This window comes from Cryptomeria japonica, chromosome 10, assembly GCF_030272615.1.
Source record: "Cryptomeria japonica chromosome 10, Sugi_1.0, whole genome shotgun sequence".
Classification (NCBI taxonomy): domain Eukaryota; kingdom Viridiplantae; phylum Streptophyta; class Pinopsida; order Cupressales; family Cupressaceae; genus Cryptomeria; species Cryptomeria japonica.
This window is the reverse complement of record NC_081414.1, coordinates 690,584,768-690,600,075: the sequence shown is the minus strand read 5'-3', so window position 1 is coordinate 690,600,075 and position 15,308 is coordinate 690,584,768.

The following is a 15,308-nucleotide window of genomic DNA, read 5'->3' as shown; positions in this document are numbered from 1 at the left end:
AGCGAAGGGGAATAGCTTCTACCCACTTTGTAAAGTAATCTGTTGTGGTTATAATGAAGGTGTGTCCTTGAGATGAAGGAGGAGAGATTTTACCAATAAGATCCAAACCCCATGCGGAAAAAGGCCAAGAAGCTACTTGAGAATGGAGTTCTTGGGCAAGAGCATGAATCAGATTATTATGTTGTTGACATTGATGACATTTCTTAACAAATGAAAAAGAATCCTTCTGCATATTTTGCCAATAGTATCCCATACGAAGCAATCTATGAACCAAGGATTTGCCTCCAAAATGCCCCCCACAGGCACCTGAATGCGCCTCTTCAAGAGCAATGGGGATTTCTGATTTGTTAAGGCAGCGAAGGAGAAGACCATCATAACCCCTTCGGTAAAGGACATTAGAAAAAATGATATATCTAGCAGACAACTTGCGGATTCTAGCCCTAGTGTTTCTATTATCAGAATCAGGAAAGGTACCATCTGTCAAATATCTTACGATATGCGAGTACCATTCATCTGAGTCTATAAAGTCACAACATGTTACCAGATTAGGATCGTCTACAATAGCTGGAGAAATAAGGTTGTGAATAACAAATTTAAGATCAACCACAAGGTCCTCTAAAGATACAAGAGAAGCCACACATGCCATTGCATCCGCATGTCGATTATCTTTTCGAGGAACAGGTTCCATGGTATAAGAATCAAATTTTTGTAATAAAGAGATGGCAAGATCTTTATATTGTGATAATTTGTCTTGTTTTGCTTGATATATTCCTATTACTTGTCTTATAATCAATTGCGAATCTCCATAGATATGTATGTGTTTTATGTTCAAAGCTAAGGCTGCTTTTATTCCCGCTATAAGAGCCTCATACTCAGCAATGTTATTGGTACACAGAAAATTTAGACGATAGAATAAGGGAATGGGTTTCTTTGTAGGAGAAATCAGAACAACACCTGCCCCCAATCCCATACGACACTTAGAGCCATCAAAGTATAACTCTCAAGTTTCATCTCTCTCTATAGAAAGAATGAAGTCGTCAGGAAAAGACTCAGGGTTAGGGAAGGAGAAAGGTGAAGGGGCCTCAGCTAGGTGATCGGTCAACGCTTGCCCTTTAATTGCTCTTTGTGAAACAAATTTAAGGTCAAATTTAGTTATCATAACCCACTTAGCTAGGCGTCCTGATAAATCAGTTTTAGAGAAAAGATGCTTCAACGGATCAAACTTTACCATGACATGGACTTCTGAGTTTAAGAGATAATGTCTCAATTTCTGAGTCGCAAACACCAAGGCCAAGCATTGTCTTTCTATCGTAGAATATCAGGTCTCATAATCGAGTAAGGTACGACTTATGTAATAAACCAGACATTCTTTACCATCTTTATCATGTTGTGCCAATAATGCTGCAAGAGCATGAGAGGACGCAGTCGTATAAAGAAGGAAGGGTTTAGAAGGTTCAACCGGTTGAAGGATAGGAGGATTGGTTAAATACATTCTTAAATATTCAAATGCCTGCTGACAATCCTCATTCCATTGAAAAGTGATATTCTTTTTGAGAAGTTGAGTGAAAGGAAAAGTACGATCCGCAAGTTGAGATACAAACCTACGAATAGCTTGAATCTTTCCTTGTAAGCTTTTAAGTTGAGACACATTTCTAGGAGGTGGCATGTTGACGATAGCATCTATTTTCTTAGTGTCCACCTCAATCCCACGATGCGAAACTATGAATCCTAATAGTTTTCCACTATCCACACCAAAAACACATTTTCAGGGATTCAAGCGCATGTGATATTTACGAATCCTTTCAAAGATTTGAGAAGGATTTTAATATGATCCATGCGAAGAAAGGATTTGGCTAAAATGTCATCAACATAATCCTCTAAAATCTTATGCATATAATCATGAAAGATAAGGGTCATCGCTCGTTGATAAGTTGCACCGGCATTTTTAAGTCCAAAAGGCATCATTATCCAACAAAACGTACCCCAAGGAGTAGTGAAAGCGGTTTTGAATTGATCTTGAGGGTTAATAAAAATTTGATTGTATCTTGAAAAACCATCCATGAAGGATAACAAGGCATGTCCTGCCGTAGAATCAACTATCATGTCAATGTTTGGAAGAGGAAAATCATCTTTTAAAGAAGCCTTATTTAGATCTTGAAAGTCGATACACATTCTTATTTTGTTATCTGGTTTAGCCATAGCGACAATATTTGAAATCCATGGGGAATAGTCAATAGGGCGGATAAATCCAGCCTCCAATAACTTTTCAATCTCAGCCTTAACAAGCAAAGCTACCTTAGGATTCATTTTTTGAATCTTTTGTTTCACGGGCTTAGCATCAGGAACTAAGACAATGTTATGAGTAACAATCTTAGGATCGATACTAGGCATGTCAGAGTATGTCCAAGCAAAGATCTTGGGGAATTCATGCAATAAATCTTCATATTGTTTTTGTTCCTCTCCATCCAAACATTTTCCAATTTTAATAACTTTTTCTTCATTGCAAGGGTCCATCTTAACATCAGTGGTGTCACTTATGAGAAGGTTGCTTTGTTGAGGAGTATCCTTTAGCTGAGGGAATTCTTTCACAATCTCATCGTTATCTGTCTCTTTTCCAAAATAGGCTTCAGTGTTCAAACAATAAGGGAGTCCCCTATTGTGATGATAATGAGGAAGAGTATCATATGCTCCTAAAAATTCAGCTAAAGCGTCATCGGTAGGGAAAACGTCAAAAGCACAAGCACACGAAGGATCCCCATCAATGTACTCAGGGTGTTGCATCGATAGAGAGGTAGAAATAACATTAACACTAATGCATGGTCTTTTAGAAGATTTAGTGCGCTTGCAGGGATTATAGCCAAGTCCAAAGGCATAATTGTGAAAATTAGTCTCTAGAGGAACTTTTATCCCTTGTTCATGAGCACCGCAACCATTTCCATGATACCCATGCTTAGCAAAAATGCGAAAACCACGACCATAACGATCAGTCATTTCAGGAAGAGAAGGTGGTTTTTCATAAGACAAAGAATCAAACTCTTCATAATTAGAGGTGTGAGGAGAAGACATTTGAGAAGCGGCCACAAAATTATTACTCATAGGTTCGGGTAAGATTGATTGATTTTTAGCTTCTTCCTTCTTTTCAACTTTAAGCTCTCTAGAAGGAACCTTATATTCACCCACAAAGGTAGGATTAAAATCAAGGGATCCCCAATCATCATCTATGAGAACCTTCTCAGGATCAAAATCCTTCTTATGTGTAGTTTCAAGTCGAGAAGAGTCTTCTTGAGGAGCTCCAGACTCATCCAAAGAATTTTGATCATCAGAGATTGAGGATTCACCGATAGGTATCTTGTTTAAAGAGTCACCACTAGACAAGGGCGGATTAGAGGCACCCCCTTTGGAAGTAGATGTTTGCAAACAAGCTTGACAATTGGTATCACCTATCAAGGTATATGTCTTATTGTTATAAATAAATTTAACTTGTCTATGCAATGTAGAGGGGACAGCTTGCATACTGTGAATCCAAGGTCTCCCTAGTAGCAAGTTGTACATTAGATTTCCCGACATAACATGGATAGGAGTAGGCAAAGTAACAGGCCCCACTGTGATGGGTAAGGTGATAGTACCTAATGAAGTTTTAGCCACATTATCAAAGCCTCGAATAGGACGAGAATCCGGTTCAATTAAGGATGTGTCCACATTCATCTTATGCAAAAGATTAATGCTACACACATTAAGACCAGAGCCATTATCTACTAGTGTTCGCCTTATAGCAGTGTCTTTCATGATAACCATAATCATCAAGGGATCATATTGATGTTGGATTTCACTAGTAGGCAACTCATCTTGGGTAAACACAATTTGAGCTTTAGGATTCATCACAGAGTTAACCAAAGATGCTATATTACTAGATGTATTCGGTGGAGGAACATTCAAATCTTTCAAGGCATCTTGTAACATTCCATGATGAGCGGAAGAAGTTTGAATCAAATCCCAAAGGGATATCTTAGTAGGGGTAGCTTTAAGTTGTTCTATGAGATCATATTCCTTACTAAGAACTTGCGAAATACGGGGAGCTTGTGGAAGAATCGGTTGAGGATTCGGAAGGGAAACTGGGATAACAGGAGGAGGACTAGGCTGCCTATTATTTCTGGTATGATAAGTATGGGCAACCGCATGATAACTCTCTCTAGTTATTTGCTTGGCATAATTATAAGGACTTATAGGTTTTCTTCCTTGCACAGTGATGATTGGTTTATTCGGAGTACGAAAGGAATCATGATCATACCCTCCTTGGACAGTAAGGAGAGGTGTTTTAGGACTTTGAAAGGTGGGAGAAGGATAAGCTCCTTGGACTTCAAAGAGAGGCTTTTTATGCTCATTCAAGTTTATCATGTTAACTAATTTAGAAGTCTTGTTCTTGTTTAAAGATTTCGATAAAGCCATAAAGTCATCAAGAGCATCATCCAACAAAGCATGATCATATCTATTAAAAGGTTTATCTTTTGATTCAAAAGGAGACATCTCCTCATAGAGGGGATTGTTGAAAACAACCATGTTACTAGATTTAGTGGAAGAGTTGATAGGAATGTACCCTTGAGAGGACTCATTCAACTTATCCTTCTCATCACAACGAAATGGCATAGTAACAAGGTTTATGAGTTTTTGGTAAAATGAAGGTTTGGCATCTTTAGGGTTCAAAAACTCATCTAAAGCTTCATCTAATTCATCTTGGCTATACTCATAATAATCATCATAAGCATGAACATTTTGCAAATAAAAGTCTGACATTTTGAAATAAAAAGTGCATGAAATTTAAACACACAATGCAAAGAAACACACTCTCTTTTTTTTTTTTTTTTTTTTTTTTTAATGAAAATGAAATGAAAACACACTAAATCTAGATCTAGATCTAATAGATGCAACGCAAGAAGAAGCAATGATAGTTTCACGTCGGGTTCACCAAAATGTGTGGGGGAAAAGGCGAGACTAGGTTATCATGCCCTAATCCTACCTCTTGTCACACACTACGAATACGAAAGAGCCTAGAGGTATCGCATAATTGGCTACTTCTTTTTGTGAAAGAGAGAGCCACGGGTTACCTATTAGGGTTTCTATTCCTTTGTTGTAACTGAAAGGTAAGATTATGCAAGTTCAATTCCTAACCCTAAAATGCAAGTATGAGCTAACAACAAGATTACAGAATTGAACTTAAACAATGGAAAGCTGTAAATACAAAGATGAAATAAGAATGCAGATGTGTACCCAGAGTCAAAATCGGACTGAAAATGTGCGGGACGGGGGCGCAGGTGCCACTGTCCTGAAAACTGCATCGAAAACTGTCGTTCTGCACTCTGAAACACTGTCGGGAAGCTGTCTGAAAGCTGTCTGTCCGGAGGACCAGGGCGCCCAGCGCCTCTGTCCCAGGGACCAGGGCGCCCAGGGCCCCTGTCCTGGCAAGACCAGGGCACCCAGCGCCCCTGTCCTAGTCTTCTGCTCTGCAATTTGATACAGAGTGTTGTCTCGACCTGTTCTCTCCGGATCTGTATCCTGCGGCATCGTCCGAGTCCCGAAACCTGCACTTATGTCTGAAAAAGGGGGTATGGGCGGCTATATAGGGTTTTGCCTTAGTCAAACCCCCGCTTTGGTGATTTCCACCTCCACGAATAGCCAAGTTGTTTTGTAAAATGTATTGTGTGTGCAGACCTAGTGTGTGTGCAAGGTCCTAAAATGCAAGAAAGCAAGCTAGAGCAACCTAGCAAGTAAACCCTAATTGCTTGTAAATGATAATGTAAATGCTCTAAATCAAGATGCAAAGTGATCTAAAGCATGAATGAAGGATATATTGAAGCTTTATGCAAAGACATGAAAACAACATGAAATCATACCCAACCCTCAAGGGAGAGGTACAAGCCAATCTTCAGTCGGTAATCTCCTATTGTTCTTCAATGTCTTCCAAGCCCTAAATGGATGAATGGAATTGATAAATGCTTGATAGAGGGATGTTGTAAGATGTTGAAGTCTTCAAAGATATTCTCTTTCGCTGCATATGAGGTTCCTGGAAACAAAAATTCGGATCCTTTCCAATGAAGAAAGAGAGCTCTTATGTATGAAACCCTAGGTCGCAATTTCGTCTTTTGGCCGACCTAGAGATTGAATATCCCGCCAATTTCTTGGGGTTAAGCTTTATTTTATGATTGGATCGCACTCCTAAAATTTCAGGAAAAATGTCCGGGACCGTGTGCACTCCGGGCGCCACGGTCCTGACAACTTTTCACCAAATTTTCAGGGCCGTCAGATATGATGATTTTAGAGAGAATCCTGAAGTTACAGGTGATTTCGAGATGTTTTGACCCCCGAAATCAAGCCCCCAAGCTCAGAATAGGGCCTAATTAGGGTTTTTGATTAAGTGATGCATTGGAGGAATAAAATGAAAGGGGCACGCTTTAATGAAAGGGCCCGACTTTGTGATGTGGAAAATGATGAAATAGAACCTTTAGACCAAATTAATTTGATTAATTAAGTGCTAAAGGGGAAATGAAATGCAAAATGCAATTGCGCCAAGGCGGGTGCTAAACTAGGTGTTAAATTGTACTGCTTTAGCAAGTGCGTACAATTTATGACGTTACAGTGTCTATAATCCATTTGATCTTATCATCTAGTTTTGATACATAGACTTGTCCCTGGTACTAGTACTTCATTGTTACAGGAAATTTGTCTATCTCTTTGCCTCTCTTGGTGGGAGTTAGGTCCATCTAATCTCTTTAACCTACAAAACAAAAACCAAGCATTGATCCTGTGTACAAAATATTGACAACATCTTTCACCTCGAGACTCCAGGCTTCCAAGGTAGATAACTCATTTTTAGACAAGTGCCCTCAAAATTCTGGGGTTCTGGGCTCACGAGGTAGATAGGCTTGAAACATAAAGTCTAGAACTCTAGGGTTCTGGGGTTTTGGGCTTGATAGATGAGGCTAGCTTTGGGACTCCAGGGTTCTGGAGTCCCAGGGTAGATAAATAGGACACCCAAAAGGCATTCCAGAACTCCATGGTTCCTGGGTTTAAACATAGTGAACTCAAAAGGACAAACTTTGGGACTTCAAGGTTCTGGGCTCTAGGTATTTGCTCTTCGTAAAGCCAAACTGGAACTTTGAGGTTCCAGGCCAAATATGTGCAAGGAACAGGATCAACCTTAGGACTTCGAGGTTCTGGGGTCAGTGTAAAGAACAACCTAATCCAGAACTCCGGGGTGAAAAACTAGGGCATGTAGAAAGCCAAAAACAAGACAAAAATCCGAAAAAGAAAAATAAGAAACTCACAAAACAAAAAGATCTAAGATATAAATCAACAAGAAGTAGCAATAATTCACCAACATGGTGAGGAAAATTACAGAAGAACATGAAAGAAAACTCAGCAAGATGAAAGCATGAAGTTGGGAAGTCGTAGCTAAGAGCTCTGGAAAGTTGAATGCACAAATGAGCTTTGAAAAGTTCATCCTTCTTATTTATACCCCTAGAACCTCGTCTGTATGAGTGCCTTAAATAGGACCTCAGGACTCCAAGGTTCCATGGTCGAAACAGAACAAGCACCAAAAATCCACCTCAAGACTCCAAGGTAGCACAAAAACATGCAGACAACCCAAAGACCTTGGGACTCTGGGGTTCTGGAGTTCCGAGGTAAACAAAACATAAAAGACCTCGTGACTTTGGGGTTCCAGAGTTCTGAGGTAAAATGAAACAAAACAACCATGAAACTCTGAGGTTCCGGGCTCTTTAAACAAGACAACCTCGTGACTTCGGGACTCTGAAGTTCTAAGGGAAAAGGGACAAAACTAATAACTTAATGATGAACGAATAGTACCAAACCGGTACTGAGAGGGGGGGGGTGAATCAGTACAGGCAAAAAACTCAACCTTAAACCAATTTGTCAACTAACACTTATGCACTGAAAGACAAATAGCAGCACCAGTCCTTCAACAGAGATCAACTGGCAAAACCCAGTGTAACTAAGACGATCAAAGACTGGTTGACACTTATCTTCTCCTATAATCTAACTCTTCATTCCCATTTCAATCTAATGCATGGATAGGCAATCTACCATCAAAGATGTACATATTACAGCAAGATCAACATGCATCACCACTTAATCAAAAAACAATCATAACATCACACATGACACACATATTTTTCATGTGGAAACCCAACTGGGAAAAACCACGATGGGGATGAATACCCATAAGCTTGTTTTTGAACTCCTTGGAAGTCTGCTCTATTAGGAGCCTTGTCCGGTTAAAGATAGATACAATAGGTTCTGTTAGGAACTGATCTTGTTAGAGATCACTCGGTTAAGGGATGGCTACAATACCCAGTTAAGGGTTAAACCCTGTTAAGGGTACCTTGTTAGAGGATTTCAAGAACTCAATAGCTAAAGGATATCAATGACTCAGTAGCTTTCAGTTACCTTGTTAGAGGATTTTCAACAAGTCAGTTAAGGCTACCCTGTTAGGGGATTTCACAACTGTTGAAGTGGTTAGAGATCAACAGGTATATCAATGACCTGATAATAGCACTCAATGTCAATGCAGATACACTTAAGCTCCTCTTCATCTTCTGCACTTACATTCTGTAGATATGACTTCTCTCCTCTAGTCTGGCAAGAATCATGTATCTCTTCTCTTAGATACACACACACAACTTTTGCCAACAAACTCTGAAATAATCACAACATCGACCTTATAGGACAACAGACAGGTTGGTAGCATAAACCCTAAACCCTAGACCTGTTAGGTTAAGGAATTGAAATGGTTCAATCCTGACCATTGATCATACTGTATTGAATGCAACAGTCTTGATCCAATCTTAAGACATTCTCCATCATTCATTTTTCACCGATTTCATGGCGGCTGATAACCCATCACACATTATCACCATTTACAGACTTCGCACATTCCTGAGGTAGATAGGAACAGTCTTCTTTATGCAAGATCCTTCACGCACACAAGGCTTACGTGGAAGCACTATCTATTCTTTGTTATCATGCTAACTTCATCACATAAAGATCACCAATTGAGTCACACAGGCTTAAGATACTCCAACTGGAAATCCTGAAGTGGAAACTACCTGCCAACCGGTAGTCATACAATGCTTCCATGTGCCAGTTCCCATGGCTACATGTCATTTCACCTTGACATGTCGGTTCACCTTAAACAAATATACTGCTTTACTTTGGCATATATACCAGTTCTCACATATGTCGGTTCTCTCTTCATATCACATATTGACATCAATGACAGCATATAATATCATTATGTCCTCATATCGGTTCACATAATGCCAACAATCTCCCCCTTTGGCATTGATGGCAATATACATAGATATCTTTCTACAGACTCATCTTCTCCCCAATTTCTATAGATATCTTCTCCGCTACACTTCTTCTCCCCCTTTGACAACAATGCCAAAGTGGATGCACAAGCATCCCTATTCCATTATGCTGCTCCCCCTGAGGAGTAGCATCCTTCAACACATCAATCAAAAAAATTTTGACTATGCAATACCTAACTGATGTAAAACAAATACTTTTAATTTACCTCCTGAAGGGGCAGTACCCCCAATTCACCTCTTAAATACACAAATGTAGTCTTTGGGAAAGGCTTGGTGAATATGTCTCCTAACTGCTCCTTACTGGAAACATGTTCCAATGCAATCTCTTTATTCCGAATCTTTTCCCTCAGTAAATGATACTTAAGCTCAAAATGCTTGGTTCTAGAATGTAAAACCGGATTCTTTGAAATATTTATAGCACTTGTGTTATCACATAATATACTTACCGATTCAGATATAGGGATTTTGAAGCCATCTAATACATGCTTCATCCAGATTGTCTGAGTGCAGTTCATGAAAGCTGCAACATACTCCGCTTTTGCTCTAGATTGAGAGATACAGATCTGCTTCTTACTCATCCATGAGACCAATCTACCACCGAGAAAGAATGCACCACCAGTTGTGGTTTTCCAATCATCCACATTACCTGCCCAATCAGCATCTATCAATACTTTCAGGTTGAAATCATTGTTGTATGGGTACCATAATCCATAGTCAACTGTTCCCTTCAGATACCTAAGAATCCGCTTGACTGCAACCAAGTGGGATTCTCTTGGACTTTTCTAGAACCTTGCAGTAATGACAACTACATGTGCAATATTTGGTCTGCTATGCACTACATAATGCAACTTACCAATCATTGATCGGTATTCCTTCTCATCAACCAATGCGGAATCATCTTCTTTTGATAATTTGCAACTGGTCACCATCGGTGTACCAACTAGTTTGCTATTTTCCATGCCAAAGGTCTTCAACACCTCTTTGACATATTTTAACTGAGTGATAAAGATTCCATCTTTCATCTGCTGGATCTACAGTCCAATGAAGAACTTAATCTCCCCTATGAGTGACATTTCAAACTCTTCCTTCATCTCATCAACAAACTCATGACTCATCTTGTCATCTCCACCAAAGATAATGTCATCAACAAAAACTTCACAGATCAGGATCTGATCTCCTTTAGATTTCAAGTAGATATTGCTATCTTCACTTGATCTCTCAAATCTAATCTTCACAAGATGGGAATGTAGACGTTCATACCATGTTCTAGGTTCCTGCTTTAGACCATATAAAGCTTTATGTAGCTTGCACACCATATCACTGTCTTCAGATAGGGAAAACCCATCTGGTTGCTCTATATACACCTCCTCTTCAAGTACATCATTTAGGAATGCAGATTTTACATATATTTGATATACCTTGAATCCTTTAAAACCTGTATATGCAAGAAGCATACGCACTCCTTCCAATCTGGCTACAGGAGCAAAGGTTTCTCCATAGTCTTCCCCTTCTTCTTGAGCATATTCTTTGCACACCAATCTGGCTTTTTCCTGATCACTGTGCCATCCTCATTCAGCTTGTTTCTGAACACCCATTTGGTGCCAATGACATTTTTATGTTCCGGTCTGGGTACCAAGGACCATGTACCATTTTTCTCTATCTGGTCAAGTTCCTCTTCCATTGCCTTGATCCAGTCTTCATCTTTATGAGCCTCTTGGAATGACTTAGGCTCAAATTCAGAGATCAAACATGAGTTTTCTCTAATCTTTCTTCTTGTAAGGATTCTTGCATCCTTATCTCCTATGATCTACTTAGGATCATGATTCAGCTTGACATACTGAGGAATAGTCTTGACTGGTTCTTCTTTCTTTTCCTCTTCATCCTCATCTTCATCAGTATTTACATTCACCAGTTCAGGAACACTATTACTGGTACTTGGTTGACTGACAACCAATTCCCAGAAGGTTGCAACCGGTTCATTTACAACTTGCTCATTGCCTGTTTCTTCTGGTTTCTTAGAGGTTTCATCAACTCTCACATTGATACTTTCCATAATTCTCTGAGTCCTATTGTTGAAACACTTAAGAGCTTTCCTCTTGGTGGAATATCCTAGGAATATTCCCTCATCACATTTAGCTTCAAACTTGCCCTGATGTTCACTCCTCTTGATGTAACATTTGCTACCAAATACCCTAAAGTAGCTAACCATAGGTGTCTTACCGGTCCAATATTCATAAGGAGTTTTATCCTTACCTTTCTTGATGAGTACCCGGTTCATTGTGTAGACTGCAGTGCTTACCGCTTCTCTCCAAAAGGTGTGAGCTACTTTTCCTTGAATCAACATGGTTCTAGCTGCTTCAACCATAGTCTAGTTATTCATCTCTGCTAGGCCATTCTACTGTGGAGTTCGGGGGGCAGACAATTGCCTCTTGATGCCAAATTCTTCACAATACTTGTTGAATTCATCGGAAGTGAATTCCCCTCCCTGATCAATTCTGAGACACTTGATCCTTTTACCACTTTCCTTCTCCACTAATTCTCTGAAAGTTTTGAACTTCACAAAGGCTTCAGACTTGTCTTTCAAGAAAATGACCCACATCATTCTTGAGCAGTCATCAGTGAGAATCATGAAGTACCTATCACCCTGCACACTTCTAGTTTTCATAGGACCACACAAATCAGTATGCACAAGATCAAGCAAGTTGTCAGCAGTGAAAGATTTACCTTTAAAGGTTGAGGAAGACATTTTCCCCAATTGACACTCTTTGCACAAGGTATTATCCGATTTTCTTAGCACCAGCAACCCTCTAATTGCCTTGATCTTACTAGCCTTCATAATGTTATCAAAGTTTACATGGCAGAGTCTCCTATGCCATATCCAGCTATCATCAAACTTAGCCATAAGACATGTACTTATATTTGCATTTAGATGAAATAGGTTACCTTTGGTCTGCATGCCAGTGGCCACCAATTCACCATCTTTTCCTTTGATTCTACAAATTCCATTCTTGAATTCCACAGTGAGGCCACTGTCATTCAGCTGGGCAACACTCAGAAGGTTGTGTCTGAGACCATCAACCCAATACACATTGTCAGCACTACTCTTCCCATTCAGAGAGATGGACCCTTTTCCTTTAACCATACATGGTGCATCATTGCCAAAATGAACCACGCCACTATCATACTCTTCCAAGGATAGAAACTTGCTCCGGTCACCAATCATATGGTGTGAGCAACCATTGTCAATAATCCACTCATTAGAATTTTCAAAGTGGGAGACAAGAGTCTTCTTGTCTGACACATCTTCCTTTACAGCAACAAACACAATGTCTTCATTCTCTTCATCTTCTGATTCCTCATCTGTGACACCTTCATCAACCGCAATAAAACAATTTCTTCGGTTTCCTCCTTTGAATTTCCTAAATCTTTCTAGTTTATCCTTGTTGTCACTATTAGTATAGTTCATAGCAATATGTCCTATCCAGTTACATGAAAAACATTTCAAAGGGAGCTTACCTCTGTATTTACTGGTTCCTTTTGGAAATTTCCTGGCAAGAAGAGCTTCAAATTCCATTAGAAACTCCTCATCATCCATTACTCTACTCTATCTTGGTTCACCACTAGTGCTTTCTTCTTTTCCTTTCCTAGATGGTACAGCAGAAGCTCTAAAAGCTGATTCGGTCTTTTAAACACTGCCATCAAAACTATTTAGCTCATAGGCTGTCAACTTTGCTATGATGGAGTCCAAGGATACCTTAGTCTTGTCTATTGATCTCAGCTCCTGAATAGCAGCAACCTTTATTGCATAGACCGAAAATAGGGATCTCAGGACTTTGCTTACCACAGTGGAATCTTCCATTTTACCACCTACACTCTTGATATCTCCAACAATAGTTTTGATTCTAATACCATACTATTGAATGGTTTCACCTTCAACCATTCGCATGTCTTCAAACTTTCCTCTAAGGCTTTCTTCCTTAGCTTGTTTTACATGCTCATCACCTCCATAGATATTTTCAAGAGCATCCCATACCTCTTTGGGATTTACCTTATCTTGGACATCAATGAACTCAATATCAGATAAACTACTGATTAGGGCTTCCATGACTTGCCCATTCTCCTGTATCTCTCTCTTTTGATCATCGATGAGAGTACTGGTAGGGGCAACATAGGGATTCTCAACATAGCTCTAGTGTTGAGCACCCATGCTTTTGATGTATATCTTCATTCTATCTTTTCATATATTGAAATTTTCTTTATTAAACTTTGGACCTTCCCTCTTCATCATTACAACAGGATCTTTCCCTCAGGTGGTTAATCTTACAACACAGAGGACCTGGAGGATGCTCTGATACCAATTGATAACTTAATGATGAATGAATAGTACCAAACCGGTACTGAGAGGGGGGAGTAAATCAGTACAGGCAAAAACTCAACCTTAAACCGATTTGTCAACTAACACTTATGCACTGACAAACAAACAACAACACCGGTCCTTCAACTGAGTTCAACTGGCAAAACCCAATGTACCTAAGATGAGCAAAGACCGGTTGACACTTATCTTCTCCTATAATCTAACTCTTCATTCCCATTTCAATCTAATGCATGGATAGGCAATCTACCATCAAAGATATACATATTACAGCAAGATCAACATGCATCACCACTTAATCAGAAAATAATCATAACATCACACATGACACACATATTTTTCATGTGGAAACCCAACTGGGAAAAACCATGGTGGGGATGAATACCCACAAGCTTTTATTTGAACTCTTTGGAAGTCTGCTCTGTTAGGAGCCTTGTTCGGTTAAAGACAGATACAATAGGTTCTATTAGGAACCAGTCCTGTTAGGGATCATCGGGTTAAGGGATGGCTACAATACCCGGTTAAGGGTTAAACCCTGTTAAGGGTACCTTGTTAGAGGATTTCAAGAACTCAATAGCTAAAGGATATCAATGATTCAGTAGCTTCGAGTTACATTGTTAGAGGATTTTTGACAAGCCAGTTAAGGCTACCCTATTAGGGGATTTCACAACTGTTGAAGTGGTTAAAGATCAACAGGCATATCAATGACCTGATAATAGCACTCAGTGCCAATGCAGATCTGCTTAAGCTCCTCTTCACCTTCTACACTTACACTCTACGGATATGACTTCTCTCCTCTGGTCTGGCAAGAATCACGTATCTCTTCTCTTAGATACACACAGACAATTTTTGCCAAGAAACTCTGAAAGAATCACAACATCGACCTTATAGGACAATACACAAGTCGGTAGCATAAACCCTAAACCCTAGACCTGTTAGTTTAAGGAATTCAAATGGTTCAATCTTGACCATTGATCATACTATATTGAATGCAATAGTCTTGATCCAATCTTAAGACATTCTCCATCGTTCATTTTCTACCAATTTCATGGTGGCTGATAACCCATCACGCGTTATCACCATTTACAGACTTCGTACATTCCCGAGGTAGATAGGAACACTCTTCTTTATTCAAGATCCTTCATGTGCACAAGGCTTACGTGGTAGCACTATCTGCTCTTCGTTATCATGCTAACTTCATCACATAAAGATCACTGATTGAGTCACACAGACTTAAGATACTCCAACCAGAAATCCTGAAGTGGAAACTACCTACCAACCGGTAGTCATACAATGCTTCCATGTGTCGGTTCCCATGACTACATGCCGGTTCACATTGAACAAATATACCGCTTTACTTTGGCATATATACCAGTTCTCACATATGTCGGTTCTCTCTTCATATCACATATTGACATCAATGACAACATATAATATCATTATGTCCTCATACTGGTTCATATAATGCCAACAAAAACAACACATGAAGAACTCAGGACTTTGGGAGTTCAAAGTTTCGGGGCTTTAACAAAAAGGAAAAGACAAGGCACAAC